We start from the raw sequence: 24,126 nt of genomic DNA on the forward strand, positions 1-24,126 counted from the left end.
TATTTTCTTTTAATCGTGTAATAGTCAATTAAATCCTTCTTGAGTTTTGATTTTCTCTAGATAAATCAAAACCTCTAGTGCGATTACTGTTGATTATTCCTCGTAACATCGCACACATGCAGTACTCACTTCGACAGCATGTTTTCACAATAACGCACTCGCTTTTGCAAGTCTGATTTCTTCAATTCCTGCACTACATCCTTACAATAAAAATAATCATGGGTGAAGGCAATACATTCTTGCTCGTTACGGGTAAATTGTACCTAATGTCACAACCGAGTTGGCTTAGTTGTTATTTCATTAATGTTCTTGTTTGTAATTTCATTTCTTGAAATTATAATTCAATACAAATGTATGCATTAAATGAATTAAGTACAGTGTAGTCAAATAACTTAAGCATCGCACACGTTTTCCTTTCTTGTTATATGAAGTAGGCTGTGAAGAAAAATACTGTTATGTTTTGAAATACCATTTAGAATTTTTTCGGAGACAGGCCACGAGTTATCTTCACATCTGACCAACTGTTGTGCAGTGAGAAGAGTGAGAAGGCAAGAACGTTATTCGCGAGAGCTGGCGATGTTCTTGTCAGACTGTAGTAGTACGTACTAAGAGACGGCAAGTGTACCGGTTACTTAGATCTGACTCTTTCTGAATCTTACAAATTACATTTTTTTATTTGGTTATTTAATAACACTGTATCATCTACTAGATTATTTAGCGTTGATGGAATTAGTGATAGCGAGATGGTATTTGGCTAGAAGAGGCCGAGGATTCGCCTTGCTGATGGGAAAATCCTCACCAAGTGATCAGAATAATTTGATATTTTTTAAAATAAAGGTTCATTCATCTTAATAAAATAATGTTTTATTTCAAGAGCAATCATATCCGGTTAAATTGATTTGCGAATACTAAGTATGAACAAAATGTATCCACTACTATATTGCTTCGTATCATGAGAAAAAAATCTTAGACTATTTATAAGGCATTAAATAAGTTACTGTGTTCTGTATATTTTTTCCAACTATAAATTAGTGAATGAATGGCATTTGAATATGGATATATTTGTACACAGGTAAAGAAATGAAAATATCCGTTAAGATTTGAAACAATTTTAAATCAATAGAAGGAAAAAATGAAAACTACGAGTTGAAAGAACTGCTGATGATCATTAATAGGCTAATGTCATAAAAAGTTTAGGGAAGGCCAAAGGAAAAATGATAATCATTTGTAATTCTGATAGTTTCGTGAGACTATAATAGGCATCAAATAACTAATTTTTATAAATTATAATGATAATGATTATGACAAGATCATGATGAGTGTAAATTTTTTTCTTCTCTTCTATAAAGTGCAAAAATTAATTCCTTAAATTCTTCATACGACGAATTGAAAGACAAGATAATTTTTTAAGCAATTGACAGATATATATATATATATATATATATATATATATATATATATATATATATAGGCTACGCGTAATTGTGTCCTTTTCAACTGCGTTATATGCACCAGTGACTCTGAGAACGAATCGTTTTCTTACGCACCCTTAGCTTGAAAAGGAAGTCACAACCTTTCACTCCGTAATTAGCCATACTATCAACTGAGCTAACTCCTGTGCTACTGTGCAGCAGGTCTAGGCCTACTGATTCATTCGTTAACATTTGACATTGCATTTAGCTATAATTCGAATATCCCACATTTATATAATAAACAGAGAAAGTTGGCCGGAATAATGTTCAGGGTGACAATATTTCACTCAATATGAATTGGCGGCTTGTGATATATAATTTGGTGGTTGCAGTTTCCTGATAGATCAGTATTCAAGTTTGATGTCGATCTTTCAAGATTTCTTTTATTTCTAACTTTTATTTTATGAACATTTTACATTTATATAATAAGCAGAGAATAATGTTTGACGTGACACTATTTCACAAACATGCAGTGGCGGCTCGTCATGTAAAATATTTGTGGTTGCAGTTTGCTGAGAGCTCAGTATTAAATTTTGTATCGATGTTTCATTATTTTTCTATTTTTAAATTTCCTTTCATGAAGATTTCATGTTTATATCATAAATAGAGGGAGCTGCTTGAATAATGTTTGAGGTGACACTGTTTCACAAAAATGTAGTGGCATTATCCATAAGAAGATCACACAAAGAAAGAATGATAAATTCTATGGTAGCAGGACTAAGAAACTATATGAGAGAGATTTCATCAATAACTTTTAACAAGATTTTCTGTTAATTGATGGTTTCTGTGACACTTTTCTGAAGTATCTCCAAGTCCAGGATGATTTTTCAGCTTGTAATAAATATAAATTCGAAGTTCTTTCTTTTAATGGGATGATAAAATAGTGACTTCGAACTTGCGGCTAAAATTCTCAACATAGAAGACCAAGTCAATATGGACCAGCTGTATGAAGAATGTTGTAAAGTGAAATATTATTTTACTGACTGTATAGCTAAAGGTGATGATGTGTCTAAGTGGGTAAAAAGTTCCAAATATTTTTCAACTGTTTTACACTGACAATGAGTAAACCAGGCTCGAATGCCTTTGGGAAACTAGTATTTTCGATGATGAAAAGCAACTGATGTTAAGAATAGGTGCTTACCAGAACTGATAAATTAAGAGATTCAAATTGTTGTAAATTTTTATATGTCCAGCAAAACGTTTTTTTTTAACATATTAAAGAATGACAGTAAATTGCTGAGTGAAGCTAAATCAGTTTAAAATACAAAAGTGTTCTGAAAGAGTAAATTGTAATTGACACAAATGTGAGTATGTACAATGGTTGCATGCATATTATCCTAATATAACAATGTTAATATAAACAAAAAACGCATGTGTCACTAAAATAAGATTATACTTTTTTTTTTTTTTTTTTTAGTTTGAAAAAGTGACAACCCTAATTCTTCCCCATAGAATATAAAAACAGAACAAAATAAAATTTTGATAATGAAGTGATATCATACTGCTAGTAATGCCGATTGTCTGTACAAAGGGGAGCCTTAACCTCCTGCTACCCTGTGGGCCATGGTGTGTACTGGGGGTGATTTTACCTTTTACTTTTTACGTGATCAGTCAATCCGTAGAGGGAACAACCCATGAAGGGCCAATGCCGATAAACCGGCTGCTGACCTCACGTCCACATGTCTCAGTAGAGGTGAACGAACCATCGATCAGAAAGGAGGTATCGTGTGATTCTTCCAGTCGTTACGGCTGGTTTTCGAAACCAGATTTCGCTACTAACTGTAGTTTCCCAGATTCATCACGATACTGGGGTGGACACTAGTTTCAAACTATGGTCGAAGTTTCATGAAGAAATTCCTTCCCCATAAGGACTTGGATCAGTGTTTATCCAGTAGCGCGAGTCCAGGCATGACGCTTTTAGACCACGACGCTACGACGCGGAACACTTTTTAGGCGATACACTGCTCCGCCGATTTAGTAAAATGCGTTTGAGTTTAAAGAAAGCCCCCGCATAACCGTAAGGTATCATCTCACAAAAATTTCACGTCTCAGTATTTTTGACAAAGTAAATATTATTCAAAGCCAAGAAAACGGCGCAAATATTAAGGATATTGCTGGAGAGTCAAGGTGATATTTATTTATTTACTACTTAATTACCTACATATTAAGTAATTAATTTAATTTATTTATTTATGTACTTATTTATTTATATTTATTTATTATTGCATTTTACAGATAGATATATTCTACAAAATAAAATTAATTTGTATTAACGTTGTATCAGATTCACTTTTTATAATGAATTAACAACTCTTAAATACTCATTCCGGTATGATCGATGTTTTCCTGTCCATAATATTCCTCGGCTTTCATGCTTCTCCAATACCAGACTCCATAGTCTGGTCTTGACTACCTAAAATCATTATGCTTGCCGATTGCAGGGAACTTGCTCCGCGTGTTATATTCTATGTAGGCCTAAGTGAACATTAACTTTCTCCTATATCGACGAAGCAGTGTACATTAAAATATATCTAAGTAGTTAAATGTAAAATATAATCAAAGAAACGGAATGAATGACACACAAGCAAATCAGTAAATCGAATTCGTCTCTACTATATTCTAAAACAAAATTCTCAACACAACCGTAATCCAACTAATGCGGTACATTATAAATAAATGCTTAAAGTACATGTCACGTTAAACGAAGTTGCAATGTATAATTTTCTCTGTATATTTAACGACGGTGGCTACCTTCTGCAGCGCGCGCAACAAAAATACACGGAAAATATCAAGAACGACGGTTGCACTATATAAACAATCGACTAACAAGCAAACATTCTCATGGGAACAGATAAAAAAGTTAATTTCTTTTCTTCCACCATGCTAATAATGTCAAAACAAGACAGTGTTTATACAAATTTTGGCCACTCGAGCACAATTACAAGGGCTCCCCAGAAAAAAAGTTTCCCGGGGGCCGTTTACAAAGAGAAAACATAATTTCATGGAAAGATTTATTGGAACAGATACAGATAATGTTGAACTATTTTTCAACATGTTCTCCACCGGAAATGAGACATTTACCAAACCGTGGGATCAACTTTTGTATCCCTGTGTCGTCGAAGTCTGCCGCCTCAGACCGAAACCAGTGTGTGACAACCGTCTGTTCCTCTCTGTTGATTCCACGGTATGAGAAATCTCTTAATATGGACGGGGAATATGTTGAAAAATAGCTCAACAATTGCTGTAGGCCTATCTGTTCCAATAAATCTTTCCATGAATTCGTGTTTTCTTTCTCTAAACGGCTCCAGGGAACTTACTTTCTGAAGGTCCCTCGTAATTGCGCTCAAGAGGCCAAAACTTGTATAAGCACTTGTTTTGACATTATTAACATGGTGGAAGAAAAGAAATTAACTATTTTATCTGTCCCCATGAGAATGTTTGCTTGTAAGCAAAGAATTACACACGAATGACTGTTAGGAATGTCATCCCGCATATACATTATTGGGACACTGTCAAAGAATGGACATTCAGAAAGACGGAATCGAATTAGAATTCATGCCACTAGATTTTAAAATAATTGTGACTGAACAAAGCTACAACCTGGTCAAGAGCCGCCACTGCCAGAAACAATATTCACCACTCATTCCGTAATGATTTCACTAGCATGTCTTCTGGAATCGTGACCTCCCTATGTCTGTAAGTCAACGCTAGTGGTGTTCCCTCGCTATAATTCAAAACACTTCCCACTATCAAAGCAAAAGCAATCGCACTAGTCCACAGATTTTCACTGAGCTTTAATCGCTGCCTTATCATCACTCCAACAGGTAAACAACTCATATAACGTGTGGACCAGTAAGTCAGAAATTATATTAATTAAATTAACTATTCACCATCTCAACACTTCCATTTTTTCTACTTCCGTTTACTGACCAAAGAGAAACCGCAATACTGATTAGTTGTGTTGGATGTGTTGTAATAAATAACAATAAGACTTGCTTAAATATAAACCACCAAAAGTACGGGTAGTATTTTCGTTTGCCTGTATACAGAGCGTTCCGTTAATGTAGGCCTATATCTTAAACATGCCTCGTGTTACACAACAGCTGTAAACAAACAAAAATGTCATAAATTATGAACTATTCGAGCCACAGTCATAATGACCAAATAAAAATGTCCGAAGCAAAAATGTCCAAAGTGTAAAATGTTCGAAAACAAAAATGTCCAATATAAATATGTCCAAACCAAAAATGTCCAAACACAAAAATGTCCGAAGCTAAAATGTCCAAACACAAAAATGTCCAAAATTAATATGTCCAAATGAAAATGTCCGAAGCAAAAATGTCCAGTACAAATATGTCCAAACTGAAAAATGTCCAAACACAAATATGTCCAAACCAAAAATGTCCAATTGAAAATGTTCGAAGCAAAAATGTCCAAAGGGTATAATGTCCAAACACAAAAAGGTCCAATACAAATATATCCAAACCAAAAATGTCTAAACTGATAATTTTCCAAAGGATAAACGTCCAAAGTGTAAACTGTCCAAATCAAAAACGTCCAAACGAAAGTGGTCCAAATAAACAAACTTGAGAAGTAACTCATGTTTCATACTCGGGTGAGCCATTCACGAGTGATTAAGTAGCCTATCATTAAATGGGGTCATAATAATAAGTACAAAACAAAAATGTCCAAATATAATAAAACTATTTCCAGAGCAAAAAATGTTCGAAACGAAAATTTACGGTCTACTACCTAAATACCACCAACAAAAATTTAACACCAGCTGTGAATGAAATTTCTGAGGCAATTCTTCAACAGCGGAACAAATTAATTTTTAATTCTCGGAAAACAGTTGCAGTTACATATTTTAAATTTTTAACAGTATTTGTTGACTCTTGACTCTTAACACAGTATGGTTAGCAGTGTTGGTTCAAATAATTGTTTCAAAAAGTTCAATCATTACAGTAGATATTTATATCACAAGTATTCTCATTATAACAACAACATTTACTGGCGTAGTATACAAGGGAATGAATGGAATGCGAGCTGCACAATTGATAATTTTGAGCTAATAACTATTTTATACGATGGGACTGAGGCACATTTGCATGAAAGGAATACTGTAGATCCAGCTAGAACAGAAACCCCTCGCAGCATTTTACACATTGGACATTTTAAACTTTGGACGTTTTTGTACTGGACATTATTGCTTTGGACATTTTACTCATTGGACATTTTGCTTAAAGAATAATATATTTTACTTCGGAGAGTTTTGTGATTAACACCATGAACACTATTGCTTTGGACAGTTTGCACTTTGGACATTTTTGTATTGGACATTTTACACATTGGACATTTTGCACTTCGGACATTTTTGAATTGGACATTATTGTTTTGAACATTTTACACATTAGATATTTCGCTTAAAGAATAATACATTTTTCTTCAGAGAGTTTTGTGTTGGACACTACTGCTTTGGACATTATTGGTTTGGACATTTTATACTTTGGACATTTTAAACTTTGGACATTATTGCTTTGGACATTTTACACATTGGACATTTTACACATTGGACATTTTGCACTTTGGACATTTTAAACTTTGGACATTTTACACATTGGACATTTTCCACTTTGAACATTTTTGTATTGAACATTATTGCTTTTGACATTTTACACATTGGACATTTTGCTTAAAGAATAATATATTTTTCTTTGGAGAGTTTTGTGGTCAACACTATTGCTTTGGACATTTTGCACTTTGGACATTTTTGTATTGGACATTTTACACTTTGGACATTTTTGTATTGGACATTATTGCTTTTGACATTTTACACATTGGGCATTTTGCTTAAAGAATAACATATTTTTCTTCGGAGAGTTTTGTGGTGAACACTATTGCTTTGGACATTTTTTTGTATTGGACATTTTACACATTGGGCATTTTAACTTTGGACATTTTGCACTTTGGACGTTTTAAACTTTGAACATTATTGTTTTGGACATTTTATATTGGACATTTTGCACTTTGGACATTTTACACTTTGGACATTTTTGTATTGGTCATCATTGCTTTGGACATTTTACACATTGGACATTTTGCTTAAAGAATAACATAATTTTCTTCGGAGAGTTTTGTGATGAACACTATTGCTTTGGACATTTTTGTATTGGACATTTTGCACTTTGGATATTTTACACATTGGACATTTTGCACTTTGGACATTTTACACATTGGACATTTTGCACTTTGGACATTATTGTTTTGGACATTTTTATTGGACATTTTGCACTTTGGACATTTTCGTATTGGACATTTTGCACTTTGGAAATTTTTGTTTTGGACATTTTTGTATTGGACATTTTGTACTTTGGATATTTTACACATTGGACATTTTGCACTTTGGACATTTTACACATTGGACATTTTGCACTTTGGACATTATTGTTTTGGACATTTTTATTGGACATTTTGCACTTTGGACATTTTCGTATTGGACATTTTGCACTTTGGAAATTTTTGTTTTGGACATTTTTGTATTGGACATTTTGTACTTTGGACATTTTGCACTTTGGACATTTTTGTATTGGACATTTTACACTTTGGACATTTTTGTTTTGGACATTTTGCTTCGGACATAATGACCTGGAACGGAACTATTCATCTAAACGGCTTAGTTACAGAATTCCTCATAATGGAAGATGACCAGCTAATGGGGAAAGTACTGACATTAGTCTTATTTTAGGGAGACACGATTGAATTCTTGTGCTGTTGCCCCTATGTACGCTGCACATTGTCCCAAACATTTGGACATGAAATTTACAGGACGATGGATTGAGAGAAATGGACCTGTTCAGTGGTCTGAAAGATCACCCGATCTCACACCTCGTGATTTTTGGTTATTCGGTCATCTAAAGCAGCCATGTCATCCCATTGTACTACGTGCTGTTCTTCAATTTCGTTCCACCAACAATACGCGTTCAAACCTTACCTCTCCTGCTACCCCTCTCTTACCTGCAGTCTTACATCAGGCATGATAGGGGAGTACAAATTTAATACAGTGCGTCGCTCGACCTCATGTTAAAGAGTACAGAGCATTGAAGTCATCACAATTTCATCAGTTACTTCGATTTTTACTTTTATTTTAGATAATAAAATAAAAACTTTTTCAGAAATAATATAAACGTTCGACCATACGAATAGGTGTCAATAGTTCTTCTTTTATCGACCTTAACAAACCTAATCTATGGAATCGACTGATAGACAATAATTTATGTTAAGTTTGCAAGGATTGCATCTGCTAACGTAATATTATATGCTATAGAGAATGTTATATCTAAAAAACGCCAAACGTCTCCTTCAAATGAGAAAAATGAACTCTTGTAATGTAAGAAAATGTGTTTTAACAGTATACACGTTGCAATTGTAGTAGATGAGCAATGAAATGAAAGCTTAGAAAATAATTACTTTTTGTTTTTTTTTTTTCAGTTTTTATCTGTATTTACGTAGCATTATACTCCGTATGTTTCTTTCTTCCAGTGCTTCGTGAGGCAATATAATTAAAGTATAGTACACATTGCTCTCCTTAGAAGAAATAGATACTATATTAATTAACGTTAAGTACTGTTAATTTATAAATACTCATAAAATCATAATTATTATATCACAATTACTTATTTCAAATTTCAAATTTAATAATATCTGTGTCTTACTCCTTTGTTTTTTGTAGAAGCTGTTGTAATAAATTATTACAATTTATTTACTGCTGATGATTATTATTGTGCATGACATATCTCAAGCACTTATAACAAAAATTTTCTCATTTGTATGATTGTGATTTTTCCTAGTCTAGTATATACAGTCACGAAGCTCAATACGTAGTAAATATGCATCCATAGATAGTTGCTAACCGCTAGGATCGCTACTATCGCCTCATTACAGACAATGCGAAATAGCACCGGCACGGTCTATTGTTCCTAGCACCCTCACAACTCAAGCTTCGTGACTATATACTGAACTGTGATAACACTTCCTACATCCGTGCCTGAACGCTGAGTAGTCGTACAGGTATATGCAGTCTTGTACAGAGAAGCACGCGGCGAACGAATAAATTCAAAATCATGAGTTGCCGTGCTGATTTTAACTGTAATGGTGGACTTTTGGACATATACGATAAAACAACAAACTTAGGCAATAAACATTTACGTGGTTAGGAACATCTTTCATTCATACCTTCTCTCTGTCATATCTCTGTAACTTAGCCGTATAGACAATTAGTTCGTATGTATTTTTTGTTTGTTTTCAAATGTCTAACACGACGCATATGTTCAAAGTACACAATAACGGGACAATTTGTAGAAACAGTGAAAGAAAACGATGCCTGAACATAATGAAATGATCGTTGTATTCCGTGCTTGTTATTGGATCCAATATAAAGCTGTAGAAATGCTTATCCGACGGGACATGGAGCATCCTTAAACACTTCAGTCTAAACAGCATTTTCATGCACCCGTGATGGACTCCTGAGTTGCTTACCGACTATGTTGCCCGGATAAACTGGCTCCATCATCCGCCACACTACGCATTCCTCTTCAGCTATCAAATTCTTACACCATACTGCTGACAGACCTAACATCTTGTAGGCAAGGACACAGGACTCAGGTACCTCATATTCAGATCTAAGAATCGCCTAGAATTCACCACCACTGCCATCTACGAATGTCTGAACAAACCGCGAAGAATACATACCACACCATGGCGGACAATCGATTCGGCGTCACGCATACATAATTGAAACCTTACTCTTAGAGAAGCAGATGATGATGAAAGGAGAATCATGGAGAATATCGATGGAATGACGAGGGAAAAAAGGGAGGACCCCAACAAAAACCATCATAAACTCGGGCTTGGTTCAATTCCCGCTTGTAACTAATTACCAGATTGAGTTTCCTGTAGTTTTCTCCAATTTTAAGACAAATATCATATAATCATATAGCGAATCCTCGGCTCATTTCGAAAAATACCATTTCGCTATCACCAATTTCATCGACGTTGATTAATTTCGTAATTGATACAGTGTCGTAAAATAACAACTAAAAATAAATACAATAGCATATGTGTGAAGTCAGGTTTGCGACTGTCATAAGCTAAAACTCTGCCAACTGAGCTACTAAGGTCGCTATTTTGGATCTGATGTTCATGCATGCATGCATGCATGCATGCATACATCCATCCATCCATCCATCCATCCATCCATCCATACATACATACATACATACATACATACATACATACATAAATACATACATACATACATACATACATACATACATACATACATACATACATACATGTACATACATAATGAAATTTATAATACCCTTATTTAGGAAACAATGTGTTATTTAATTAGTTTCCTATTAAAATTCGAAACCGAATCCAATAACAAATGAAATGAGAAATTTACACAAATTCTATTGTCTGTTAGTACGTGAAATTTACCTGTAGATGGGATCATTTAATCCAAAGCTTCTTGCAGACCCCCGTACCATCCAGTCTTTGGCCATCTGGGCATTTGCGTTTCGGAACATCGATAATTTTATTGGGACCGATGTTGAGCACTGGCCGAAACGTTGTGGTAGCCGAAGTATCACTACTGTCTTGTCCGATATCGAGTTCGAATTTCGCACTTTTCTTGTTCAGAACCGGCGATTTAAAAGATTCTTTACCAATGTAATATTTAACTTCTATATAATTCTTAGAGTGATCACTATTATCATTTTCATTTAGAATTTCTTTCGCAGTAGCAGGAGAGATTAATTTAGTCAAAAAATCTTGACCATTCTTTAATAAATCTGATTCAACATTTCTTTTCAATTTCTGATCTGTGGTCTGATATCTACTTGAGTTTATGGGCAGAATTATGTCGAGGAGAAACATAAAGGCCAGTATACTGAACTTTTGAGAACGGTTAGAAGGCATCTTAACTGAGTTAAAGAGAGTTAACAACTGGGAAGACATCTGAAAGACAACTGTCAACATATGCAGTGGATGCTACAGGAAGGAAATGAAATAAGGAAGAGCAACTTCCTCTAGTAAGGTGTCGTCCTGTCCCCTTTGTTATTCATACACATGCATGAGAATGGAATATATTTTATCTAAAGGACTTCGTAATCTCACTATAAATATTTACGTTATTTTGTCTATTAATAATGATGTATTACTAAAAATAATAATTTTTAATTGTAGTAGCTTACTACGCATGTGAAGTACGTAAGTAACGCTCGCTATTAGCGCTGGGATATTTATTATGACACTAAGGCATTTCAAAATAAACAAGATCGCTTGTTTTGAATAGTGGTCTAGAAGATTCAGAAAGCAAGCTTCGAGAAATGGCACGTAATAGAAAGAAAAGAACATAACATTTAACACTGATGAAGGAGAATTTATATACATTAAACCTTAAATACTGTATTAACATTAGTATAGTATTTGTCACATTGCAATTCCAGTTCTTAAAAAAAAACTGAAATCAAATATTTTCATCTTTAGCCTCATTTATTTATTTATTTATTTATTTATTTATTTATTTATTTATTTATTTATTTATTTATTTATGCGTAACTGTAACTAGTCTCTGGCAACGTGTACTTATATTATTAATTAATATTTAGGATAGTTTCCGTACAGAAAATGACACATTTTAATTTTGTGTACATTTGTCAGTTTTTCATGAACAGCATCTGCCTTATTCTTCCGATTTCATTTATCATTACTGACAACATATGGAATTTACTCATGAAAAGGTTTTCTTATTAAAATGAAAAGGTTTCTTTATTAAAATAAAAATATCAGATAAAACGTTGAAATTATAGAATAACAAATCACGCACATTTATCTGGATTTAAACAATCAAACGAAAAAAGAGAAGAGTTTTAAATCATTTTCACAGAAGAGACGGTACCTTAAAGCCCCCTCTCCAACGGCTTTCTTCATTATCATCCTAGACATCGAAACTAAAGTTCCGGGTCTTTAAATTAGAATTATTTATAATTAATGATTCAATCTACATTTGCGAGACAATGGAAGCTTGCAGAATATTACCTACCGGTTATGTAAAAAAAAGTTTAATCTTCTTGCAGTTAGCCGTTTATGAAGTAGGATAAACAGTGCATTTTTTAAATGTTTTTGTTTAATCTACTGTCAGAAGATAGGTTTCAACATCATAAGTGACATCAATAAAGCATCACACATGAGGAAACTGAGCAAGGAGATAATGGGTTAGGGTGGCTAGTTTATTTACCCCTCTATTGCATATATCGCTGACTAGTAACATATTAAATTATAGAATAAAAATATTATCCTTACATTAAAACTCCAATCAGAAGTAACGTAATAATATAAAACTACGTTTTAGAGAAATAAACGGTTTTAAATATTTAGAATGTAACATTATATTTAATAAATAAATATTATACAGTGTGTTTCAAAAGTTCCGCATATTGTCTTTTACATTTAAACATATTTTTTTTTTTTGAAAATCGCTCTAACACGTCAAATCTTATATTTTGAAGGAAACTTTTCAGTACTAAGGAAACATGACTAGATTTGGTTATAATATCTTCGGTTAACATACATTTATGAAGATTCTCTTTCAGTTGGTATAAAGAAAACATAGTCTGTCATTTAAAAATGCTTGTCATAATGCCACAAATCGGACAACAGTGATATTAAAAATGGTTTGTTTCTGTGAAAAAGTTTCCTTCAAAATATAAGATTTAACGTGTCCGAGCTTTTTTTTTTTTCGAAAAAAAAATAGTCCTTTAAAATATAAAAGACAATATGAAGAACTTATGAAACACACTGTATAAAATTATACAAATAATTTCAATACATGTTATGCCATCATAAATAATAGTGCAAATGAGAATATTAATAAATTCAGATGAAGTTTTATATAATCACTAGCCGTACCCGTGCGCTCTGCTGCACCCGTTAGAAATAAATATAAAGTAATTACATAATTAAAATAGGACATTTTATCCAAGGAACATTTGTGTTTGATAAAAGGATAAATCGTTTATTATGTTACTTAATTTAAATTGTATTAAAAAATTAAAATGCGATCATTTTGATCCAGAGACCACTCATTTGGTCATAAAAATTATTTTAGGAAATACAGGAAACGAATGCCTATCAAGTTTTCTGTGCATAAGAAGCTATTTTAATCTTACCTGTCCTCGATTCAGTCAGAAGTTACTGTAATAACATTATAGCATTATGTCCATCTAGAGAAACTACACTTTCCAATGGTGAATTAATAATTAATTACACAAATCGGTTAATTTAGCTTCCGATATTACTTCATACAAACACAGAAACATTCTCTATAGGCTACCGTATGTTTCATAGCTTTCGATTGTTGTTGTCCAAGACCCCTTATAGACGAAGTCATTTGTCTTTTATTTCATTACACCGCCTTAGATGGCGTTGTTATTGTAATTTTGAAACTCATTTATCTCATTAAATATCAGTTCTATCAAAATTTTGCGTGGAATAAAACTTATCGGAAATTATTTTTAAAGAAACTTTTCTTATGTAATATTTTTCATGAAAATTAATAATAAGGGAGATATTTCGATTTATTTAATTCAAACCCCCTTATAACCTCCCTTTAAATATAAATATTTTGAATGCCATATAGCCTAAATTCTAAGTTACAACGAACTTAATTTATATTCCAATTTTGATATAAATCGATTCAGCCATTATCGCGTGAAAAGGTAACAAACATCCAGACAGACAGACAGACATACAAACAAAAATTTCAAAAAAGCGATTTTCGGTTTCAGGGCGGTTAATTATATATGTTAGGACCAATTATTTTTGGAAAATCGAAAATTACCAGAAAAATTTCGGCTACAGATTTATTATTAGTATAGATGAATAACATCACTGCTATTTTACGAGTGTGAAATGAAAGTAAGATTCATAAAATACGATAAACGGCAATTAATTTGTAGATAATATTATATTCTATAAATATGAATAAAATAAAATATTGCGAAACGTGAAATAAATTACAAAGATTTCCTGCACATAAAATAAAGGAAAACAAATTACAAAGTGCAAATTATTGAAATTTCTTTTTGTTTAATGACGGTACTTGACCGCTCGTCATTCACTCATATGAAGCCAGCTGTGTAGACCAATTTACCGACAGAGTCGGTATATAGTGAACAATAAAATACTGCCAAAATAAGTTTTTTTGCATAAATCAAGAGTTTACAAGCTGGACGCCCATATTTGAGAAGGCAAGTTAAGTAGAAATGAAAGATTCTTCTAACATCTTAATTAGTGTTTATGGTGGTGATCGTTGTCGAAAGAAAATTAATAATTGAGTCCTATAGAACCATACCTCACAATATCCAAAAACTTGTTTTTTGGCAATGAAATTAAACTTACATTTCACTAATTACCATTTACAGTAATTATTTTAAATATGCCATCTATTATAATTCTATATATTAATTACTGTTCTCAAATAAACTCGTTTGTTCTTTATAAGTTCATGAATTATTAAAGAATAAACCATTTTTTGGATATTGTGATTTATGACTCTAGAGAACTTAGTTATCGTACCTCTTATTGCCATCCAACTCGCCTACCAAATCGGCTTGCATACCCCAAGAGCGTCCCTTTTCTCGTCGTTTGGACACTTTCGTTTCGGTATAATAATTATACTTCTGTTTTCGTAGGTAGTTACAGGTGGAAGGGTTGATGTATAGTTTGTGTTTGGAAGTGTCACTATTTCAGTCTCTCCAATCAATGGATCAGATGAAAATTCTGTTCCATTCCCCTGATCTGAGTCTATTGATGAATTCACTTCGTGATTATGTTTCTGTTCATTTTCATTTGTAGTATTCACTAACGAACTTGGTTGCACTGTTGAGATTAGTTTGTAGATATTTTTGTCTTTGCTGTCTGTCGTTGAAGATAAATGTGCAGTCCGATAAGTTGAAGTTGACACGGATTCTATATTTGAAGAATGATCTGTTGGACTCACTGTAAAGTCATCTACGTTTTTCATTGTAGACGTTGGGTGTCTTGAAGGGTCGGGAGTTGATTTTATAACGAGAATAACTCCAGGAGGCGTTGAATTTGTCGAAGAAATAAGAGTTGTGGAAGAATTAATTGTTAATAACGTTGATGACATAGTTCCTTGCTCATCTACTCTTATTTCTCTCGAAGGATTTTTATTATCGCTTTCAGTCTGTGGTTTACATGTAATAGTAGAAGATAAAACCTTGTGGATTAACACAGAGACTGATATAATTATCACTATGGTTGTCACCACTGCAACTGTAAATTTGCTCACCATAATTCCGAGATTGTTCTCACACAAAATATTTTCACTTCGTCACAATGCTTTACACTGCTAATTTTAACATCGGAAAAACAATACCATTGTTGATACGTATTTTTAAATCGAGTAAGATAAATAATCATGGAATCTGTTTTACGCGACTAGCGAGGGTTGTTTGATCCTCATAATATATTATTTCCTTTAACTAACAAATTACAGAAAGTCTCCCGTACCGACACATACCGGTTTGCTCCTCTCACTTATTGCTTTAAGACGAGATTTATCTTACATTCCATACCCGCATCACGAAGAGAGCAGAGGAAGTATCAGTTCCACTTTATATTGGACTCTTGTAGAAGGTGACATCACATTGCGAAGAGATATAATTTCTGTCCGCAAATAAGGGAGTGTTTGACTGGAGAATGGCACGTACGCACTTAAGTCTAGTGTGTGATCAACTTGTGCTGCTGCTTTGTCATGAGAAAAAAGTATATGTGTGAGACCTCGAATATTTACTTGAAAAAAAAAAAAAAACAAAACAGCTGCTATGGAACACTGCTTCGTTTTTATGCATGGCTGGATTGCATTTAGCTATTTTTCTTTTTCAGAAATCTTTGATTATCGCGAGGTTAAACTGAGTTGAATTTAAAGAAGAAGAAGAAGAAAAAAAAAAGAACTAGTGTGTTCAATCTATAACGTCGTTCTGGATTGTCGAGATTCGAGATTCTTGTATTTCAATCTGGTCGACAACGATGGATTTTTAAGGATGATAACAATTAACATTGTTTTTCCATAATTGAAGTAAAAAAAGCTCAAAGATAGGTGTCGTAGATTTACAACATGTAATGGTTATTTATCTTTAGCTTAAATTGACCATTAAGCCTATTTGTGAGCGAGACATTTGTGACACCAACATGTGGCGAGAGCGTCATGATTTCTCACAAACACATAACAGACTTTTAGTCACGTGTAATATACAGCGTTTTATCTTATCCTAAATGGCGGGTACTTGACTGTTCGTCATTCACCCCTATGAAGCCAGTTGTGTAGACCAATTTACCGACAGAGTCATCGTCCAGGGGACGTCAAAGGAGGCTGGTCTACGCTACACCGGCGATGAGATGAGATGAGATGAGGATGGAGATTTGTTGAGATGCCACAGGGGAACTGGAGCTCCCGGAGAAAATCCCTCTGTTAGTGAACCGCGGGTTTGCCCAACACAACTTTTAAATCGGGGATACACAGGGGATCGAACACTGGTTCACAGGATTATAAGTTCAACGCTCTAACCACTAGACCACCGTGGCGGCTCTCATATGTTATATTAGCCGTAATGAACATTATTGTTTAAAGCCCTAAAATGGTATAAAAATTCCTTTGTTGCTAAATTACCGGTCGTACCTGCGGTCGTACTGCATAATATAATAAATGAAAAGTTTGTTTCTAATCAAGAAATTATTACATATATGAAGTAATGAGCTACTCTATTGTCTTTCTCTCAGTTAAATGACTGATCTGTTTCATCGCATCTACAATAGACTGTTTTCGTTATAGACTGGGACATTGTTTGGCTGTGATCGAGCATCTGTAGTAAAGTTTGGTTAGTCATAGTGTTTTGTTTAGTTTTATGGTCTACTCAACATGATTTTACATAGGATAAAGGTACCTAATTCCGTGATACTACTAATCCCGTGATAAAATAATGCCTAACAGATGCCCGGAGATGTCTTCTTTTCAATTCTATTGACTACCCGCCTTTTGAATAGAAGCAGTCGACTGTAGAAGCTTTTGTTCAGTGTAGGTTGGTTGACCAGTACGTTTTACTTTCTGTTGTGATCGCTCTTGAAGAAATATTTTATATTTGAGGTAAGAATTAATACAGCTTTATAAAAATGATGTATTACTGTAGATTAAAATCAGCTGAATCAATGTGTATGGTTATTTAAACATTATGAGACAATAACAATGCTACAGGACCTTTCCCATTTTCGGATTTATTTTCATATTTCTCCTTCCTGGCTCACTCGACCAGTGATTCCAACGCTAAGTTGTGAAAATTAATGTATATGAAAGAAAATAGCTCGTCGAAATAATAATAGAAATAAGTTATAGAAAACATCAATTATAATTATTATAATACAATAATAGGGCATATATTTAACTTAATTACTGCTGTTAGAAATATAAATAATGAGAAATAATTGTACTATAATTCAATTTATTCTAATTTAATTTTGTATTGAATTTAACTTTCAGTTTATTTTGTTTATAATAAATTAATATGTAATATGTATTCCTGCAGTTACACAAGTATTTTCTATGAAATTTGTCGCTTAGGCCCTTTTTCTATGTTGTAATTTCTTGCTTAATCCATATTAAAACAATATACCATGACTTTAATGTGTTTTTCCAAATACACGTTTGTCTTATGAGCAATTAATGAGAATTATTTTAGTATCACGGAATTAGGATATCATTCACGGAATTAGGAAACCACTATCACGGAATATGGATCCCTGTCACGGATTTAGGAGCCACTATATAACAATGAAGAATCACATATTATATACCAAACTTGCGAAACAGTTGACATTGAATGTTGTAAAAACTGCAGTTAAAGGTCCAAATAACGTCATTTAGGTGTTATTTGAAAATTTTATTACAATGTTGGCATAAATATAGACTTTATTAAATATGTCACGGAGTTAGGCAACCTTACCCTACTTATTTGTCTCAAGTTTCAAGTCCACGAAACAAACTTAATAAGAGTTAAAAGACATGAAACGAGTGAGTGGCTAAAATTTCTACACATACATACGGAAAATTTAATGGACATTCGGAATATGTAAATTTTAATGTAGGGACCAATTAAAAAATAAAGTTTACTGTCATGCCTTGTATGCCTGAATAACTGACTTTTTCGGACACGGGTATAATATTGTATAGATTATCTCCATTAGTTTTTGTATAAAACTTTTTTTTTTTTGTAAAATTAACATTTAAGAAGTTATTAGCAATATTCCATACTTACTGTTCACTCTGTATAATGTTTTGTGGACTAGAATTTGGATAAAATTTTCCATAAATGTAACTACACATGTAGATCTATTAGATGAACATAAGTAAATAAATAAATGAATGTATGAATGAATGAATAAATACATAAATAAATAAATAAATAAATAAATAAATAAATAAATAAATAAATAAATAAATAAATAAATAAATAAATAAATAAATAAATAAATAAATACGAAGCTGAAGTTTCATGAAGTAATGTCTGTTCCTTAGTCTAATTGAACCGGAATATTGAGAAACCCCACATGTCTAGAAAACTAAACTTTTCTGGAGGTACAAAAAACATCTCAGGTCCTAGATTTGAGCTCAAATTATTTTTTTCTTAATACTTTAGCTAAAATGAATCTTGATGGGAATATATGGGGTTTCTCTTCATAACATCATGAGTCTACATGTTTAGAATACGAGATCATATTATATAACTCAATTTCGTAAAAAAAAAAAAATGGATATATGGGGTTTCTCAATATTGTTATTCAATTGTAAGAACTGTTAAGGAAAGTAGATTTACTATGACATAGGCTTAAGTAATGTAAATGTTACTCGTAAATATAATTAAAGTAAGTTTTAATATATTTTTTGCCATCTGTATAGATAAGAGAAATGTTGCGCGTAGACTATAACAAAAGAAGTGCTACAATACAAACTACCATGAAAAAGAAGGTTAGACTTTTGCAGTGAAGAAACAGAGAGGAGGAAAAGAATAGTGTGAATTACTAAAAAGTCTTTAGGCAGAATTATTTATCGTCCATTTCTCTACGTTTTGAAATTGAGCTTATTATCGTCCACTGGTATTTCATATTTATTTATGATAATGAACTCAGATTTTCTCGTTTCCCCACCTTAGAAATTTAGCTTTGTACACTGTCAGGTCAGAAGAATTATCAATTAACCATGTTCTGTCGATCAACTGACTTCGAACTGGAACGGATAAAATTAGCGTATGGAAGAAGTTGTAGATTTGTCTTCTTACTACAACTTTCAAGGTGATTCTGAAGCAGTTAAATCTTCTATGAACTAGTACTGAATTTGTTTCCACCAGAAGAAAAGCGACTGGGACGTGGTCTAGCTGCACTTTTTTTTCTAGTGCCGAGATTGTAAGAGCATGACTTATCTATCTTCTTGCATCCTATGCACTTGATATGTGTGGGGGTGACCATTTTCTTTCAATTTTTATGTATATTGGTAATATGAGTCTAAATAATTTATAGTACTGTTGGTCTCTAATTCTGCAGTTTTTGAAAGGCTATTGCATCTCTGATTTCTATATTTTGTCAAAGAGCTATTTAGATTTTATAGTATGCTAATCTGCGAAGATATTTGCAGTTGCAATTGAGACATTAGTCTACAGAGACATTTTCCTCATAGCAATGAACTTTGTAAAGAGAGAGACAGAGCCGATAAATTTGCTACGGTGAAGATACTTCACACATGTCTGATAAGTAGGGCCAAGGTTCGTATGCAAATGCATACTTTTACTGGCCAATTGAAAGACTACAAAAACATTTTATACATGTTTTTAACGTCTGTGATGACGAATATGCAAGGTTAATCGTGCATATTTTTGCATATATCAAGTGTTTCTGCACATATGAGACCATTGTACATACAGGGTAATTCACGACTAATGACCCGCGCTTTAGGAATCAGTTCTAAAGACCATTTTGAGCATAAAATCTCATATGAACATGGATCGCATTATCATTAGTTTGAAAGTTATTCGTAAAAATCCAAATGTTATACTGTGAATCAAGCTTTGGAGTTTGCATCGTGCTACAAAATATTATAACGTAAACTAAACGGAAGGTTGCGCTGTAACGTGAAGGGGGAGACGATAGATCTGTCCGTATTGCGCACGCTGCTGCGCTCATCAGGGACAGCAGTGCCGAGGTACGCAATGCTACGAGCGTCATTCACATACGTGCGGCCAAATGCATTGAAGTGGGAGGAGGTATAGTTGAAGATCTGCTTCCAAACTGAAGTATGTTTATTTTATGATTAATACAGTATTTTGAATTAATGTTTCTGTGTATTTTTAGTGAATAATTCTTAATTCTGCTCAAAATCACAGCTACTTTGTAGAATTCAATCATCTGTAATTCCTTAACGGTTGATAAAAATTGGACCCATGTTCATGACATTTTGTGCTCATAACTGATTCCTAAAGTGCGGGTCATTAGTCATGGAGCAGCCTGTATATTGTAGCATTTTCAGGATTTTGTTGCACACTTTGCAAAAAAAAAAAAATAATATTTTGAATCGTTTAGTTGTTAGCACACAATATGTTTTGCTTGATTGTACTAGATGTGTTGAAATATGAACGATAGTTGTGGAGAAACCAAAACAATAATTTTTTGCTTTTCTTACATTGAACTACTGAGAAATATTCTCAAATATTCCTATCTACATGTCTCTAACACCCCTTACTTACCTCTCCTCGTTTCACTTATTTGTGACAGGCCTACTTCCTGCAAAATTAGTACGGTAGTATAATTTCTAACAGAACACATTTTCCACGCATGTGGGACTATTGGTGAGACTGTCAAGATAAAACTAGACGTGGTGCTATCAAAACCCTGGTTATAGTACAGTGCTCGAAGTAAGGAAGGTTTTGTTTCAAGAAAGTGTGGATTACTTGAACCTGGATCTTACAAACTCACAAACTTGTGCACTAAAATTTTGTCCAGTAACCTCATGTGATATTGAACGATTGTTTTTAGCATTAAAAAAATATAGGTCATTCGTTATCTCGTAACCAAATGTTTCGTGCGCCGTAGGATATAGTAAGAACCTTATGGTGGCGGTAAGTGAATTCGCTTGCTACGAGTAGAATCGTAGCGAGGGAGGGAAGCTTCTCAGTCCACTCTCTTCTTCCCTTGACACGCAGATATGTTTAACGAGATACCGAATAGCCTAGAACAAAATATGACAACAGAGATCTTTGAAAAGATGTTAGTTATATTATATACCTATTTGATATATCATACACATTTTGATTTGTGAAAGACAGTAAACCTTACAAAAATTGAATTTTGCATGTTTTCGCATATTTCTTGCTTTATTATGTATATTTCAAACTTTGTTTATGTCTATAAATTCTGACCCTACTGTTAAGGACCCTCTTGCTCCTTCAAATAAGTCATGTCGTGCCGTAAATATCCATTGCTCTTGGCTCACTATGAGCGCGCGAACTTCGGACTCAATAGTAATGACCACTAGACCACAGAGGACAACTTGTAGCATAACACAGTACATAACAGATCTTTGATCCTCTCCAAGCACCGAGCTTCGACAACACTTGTGAAAGGTTTTCACATGACAATCGCGTAATAGTCAAGGTCGCACTATGTCTTGTAAATTAAACTTTTGCATTACCTAGACATTTGCACTTTTGAGGGTAATGTACAAGGTTGCCCCTTCCTCATAGCATCCCTACTTATACATATTCGTAGTATTTGGACTGGTCAAATATGGCACCAGTGTTAAAATTGCATGTTTCTAACTTTGATATGACTTGTTAGTAAAGTTGTACCATTTAAGACCAATTTTTAATATTAGGTTACAATATAATTATAATATGATGGTGATAGTGACAATTATGTAAGTAGTTGGTTATGATATTATGGCGACTATGATGACGATTATATACCTGTGGAAGAATGGAAGTCTTGCCCACATTAGAGCTCATTGTGCCATCATTGCGTACACAACACAATTCATATCGTGTGACTTATTTCTCTTTTGTGCAATGTAACATCTCAGGGATAATTTTTCCAGAAACTGAGGAAATCTTTCCTTTGGGACTATCAATATTCTTAGATCGCTGTGCATAGACATCATTCTTCACAAAACCTAAACAAAGGACTCGGATGGCGTCAGGTATTGAGAATTTGTACGCCATGTAATTCCTCACCAGTTGATGTCATGAACTTTTTTCTGGTGCATGCGGTAGAGGTAAAGTCTCAGGTAACGATAACAAGTTGTGTATGCATAACTATGTCTGCGGACAGTCGTCTAAAAATCTTCTTGGGACTAGCTGTCGTACCAGCGCTAATAGCAGTTTCGGTTTCGAGAACATGCATACGCCACCAGCGTATGGCGTGTTAACAGATCCACTTTCTTTAGACGTGCTGTGCCATAACCTTATCGAATTGTAATTCGGAGCTCTCCGAACATCATACTCCTGGTTAAAATGACGTTTAACTGATGTTGCATTTTCAAATTTTGCAAACCACAATACTTATTTCGCTAATTGCCCTGCAGTAAATGGCGTTTTGCTTGTTCAGTCGTTGCTAAGTGACAATCTGGCTTCTATTGTTCGTAAAACAATGATACAAAAATCTAGTGTTTTAACGTCATAGTCTCAGTCCTGATCTTATTTTTATAGCGATTTTATTTTATATCCTCCCAAACGGATCACTCTGTATATCAAGTATAGCACAACGTATACAGGATGACTACTAGGGATTGCAGGAAAGATCTCAACTTATAAATCACAAATATTTTATTTTTGAAGTGGTAGTTACACAACACAGAACTGCACGCATTGTATTCTTCACCTGACATAATTAGGAACATTAAATCCAGACTTTTGAGATGGGCAGGGCATGTAGCATGTATGGGGGAATCCAGAAATGCATATAGAGTGTTAGTTGGGAGGCCGGAGGGAAAAAGACTTTTGGGGAGGCCGAGACGTAGATGGGAAGATAATATTAAAATGGATTTGATGGAGGTGGGATATGATGATAGAGACTGGATTAATCTTGCTCAGGAAAGGCACCAATGGCGGGCTTATGTGAAGGCGGCAATGAACCTCCGGGTTCCTTAAAAGTAAGTAAGTAATTATGCTATATATCATAGTGCAGTATATTGATGATGCTGTTTATAAACAAGGAAAATGGTGAAAGAAAAAATGAGTATGAAAATGAATTAAAAAAGAACTGAATAATTAAGATTACTTTATAATGACTACTTTTGCCAGATACAAACGAAATTGAAATTGCCACAGACAATTCTGAATTTTGGAAACCATGACAGATGACACTGTATGATTAGGGAACGAAAAGAATCAACGAAGAAAAAAGAAGGGAAAAATTGAAAAACTTAATTCTGTCTTGTGGAATAAGAACATCCTTCATCGAATAAAAGGCATAATAGATAAAAACACACATACATTATACACTTTATAATATGTATCAGACACTTTTTCAA

The 24,126-nt window shown here is 33.6% G+C and overlaps 1 protein-coding gene and 1 long non-coding RNA gene across 2 annotated transcripts in view; one reads left to right on the forward strand and one right to left on the reverse strand.

Moving 5' to 3' along the window:
- LOC138704843 (uncharacterized) overlaps positions 1-16,278 on the reverse strand; it is a 31,776-nt gene extending 15,498 nt beyond the window's left edge. The window contains exon 1 of the long non-coding RNA XR_011333447.1: positions 15,114-16,278. This is a non-coding gene — a long non-coding RNA (uncharacterized lncRNA). The remainder of the gene's footprint in view (positions 1-15,113) is intronic.
- The window catches only part of LOC138704841 (uncharacterized), a 191,000-nt gene that overhangs the window by 12,225 nt on the left and 154,649 nt on the right, over positions 1-24,126 (forward strand). The gene's annotated exons all lie outside the window — the stretch shown is intronic.

Source organism: Periplaneta americana, chromosome 8 (genome assembly GCF_040183065.1).
Source record: "Periplaneta americana isolate PAMFEO1 chromosome 8, P.americana_PAMFEO1_priV1, whole genome shotgun sequence".
Lineage (NCBI taxonomy): Eukaryota > Metazoa > Arthropoda > Insecta > Blattodea > Blattidae > Periplaneta > Periplaneta americana.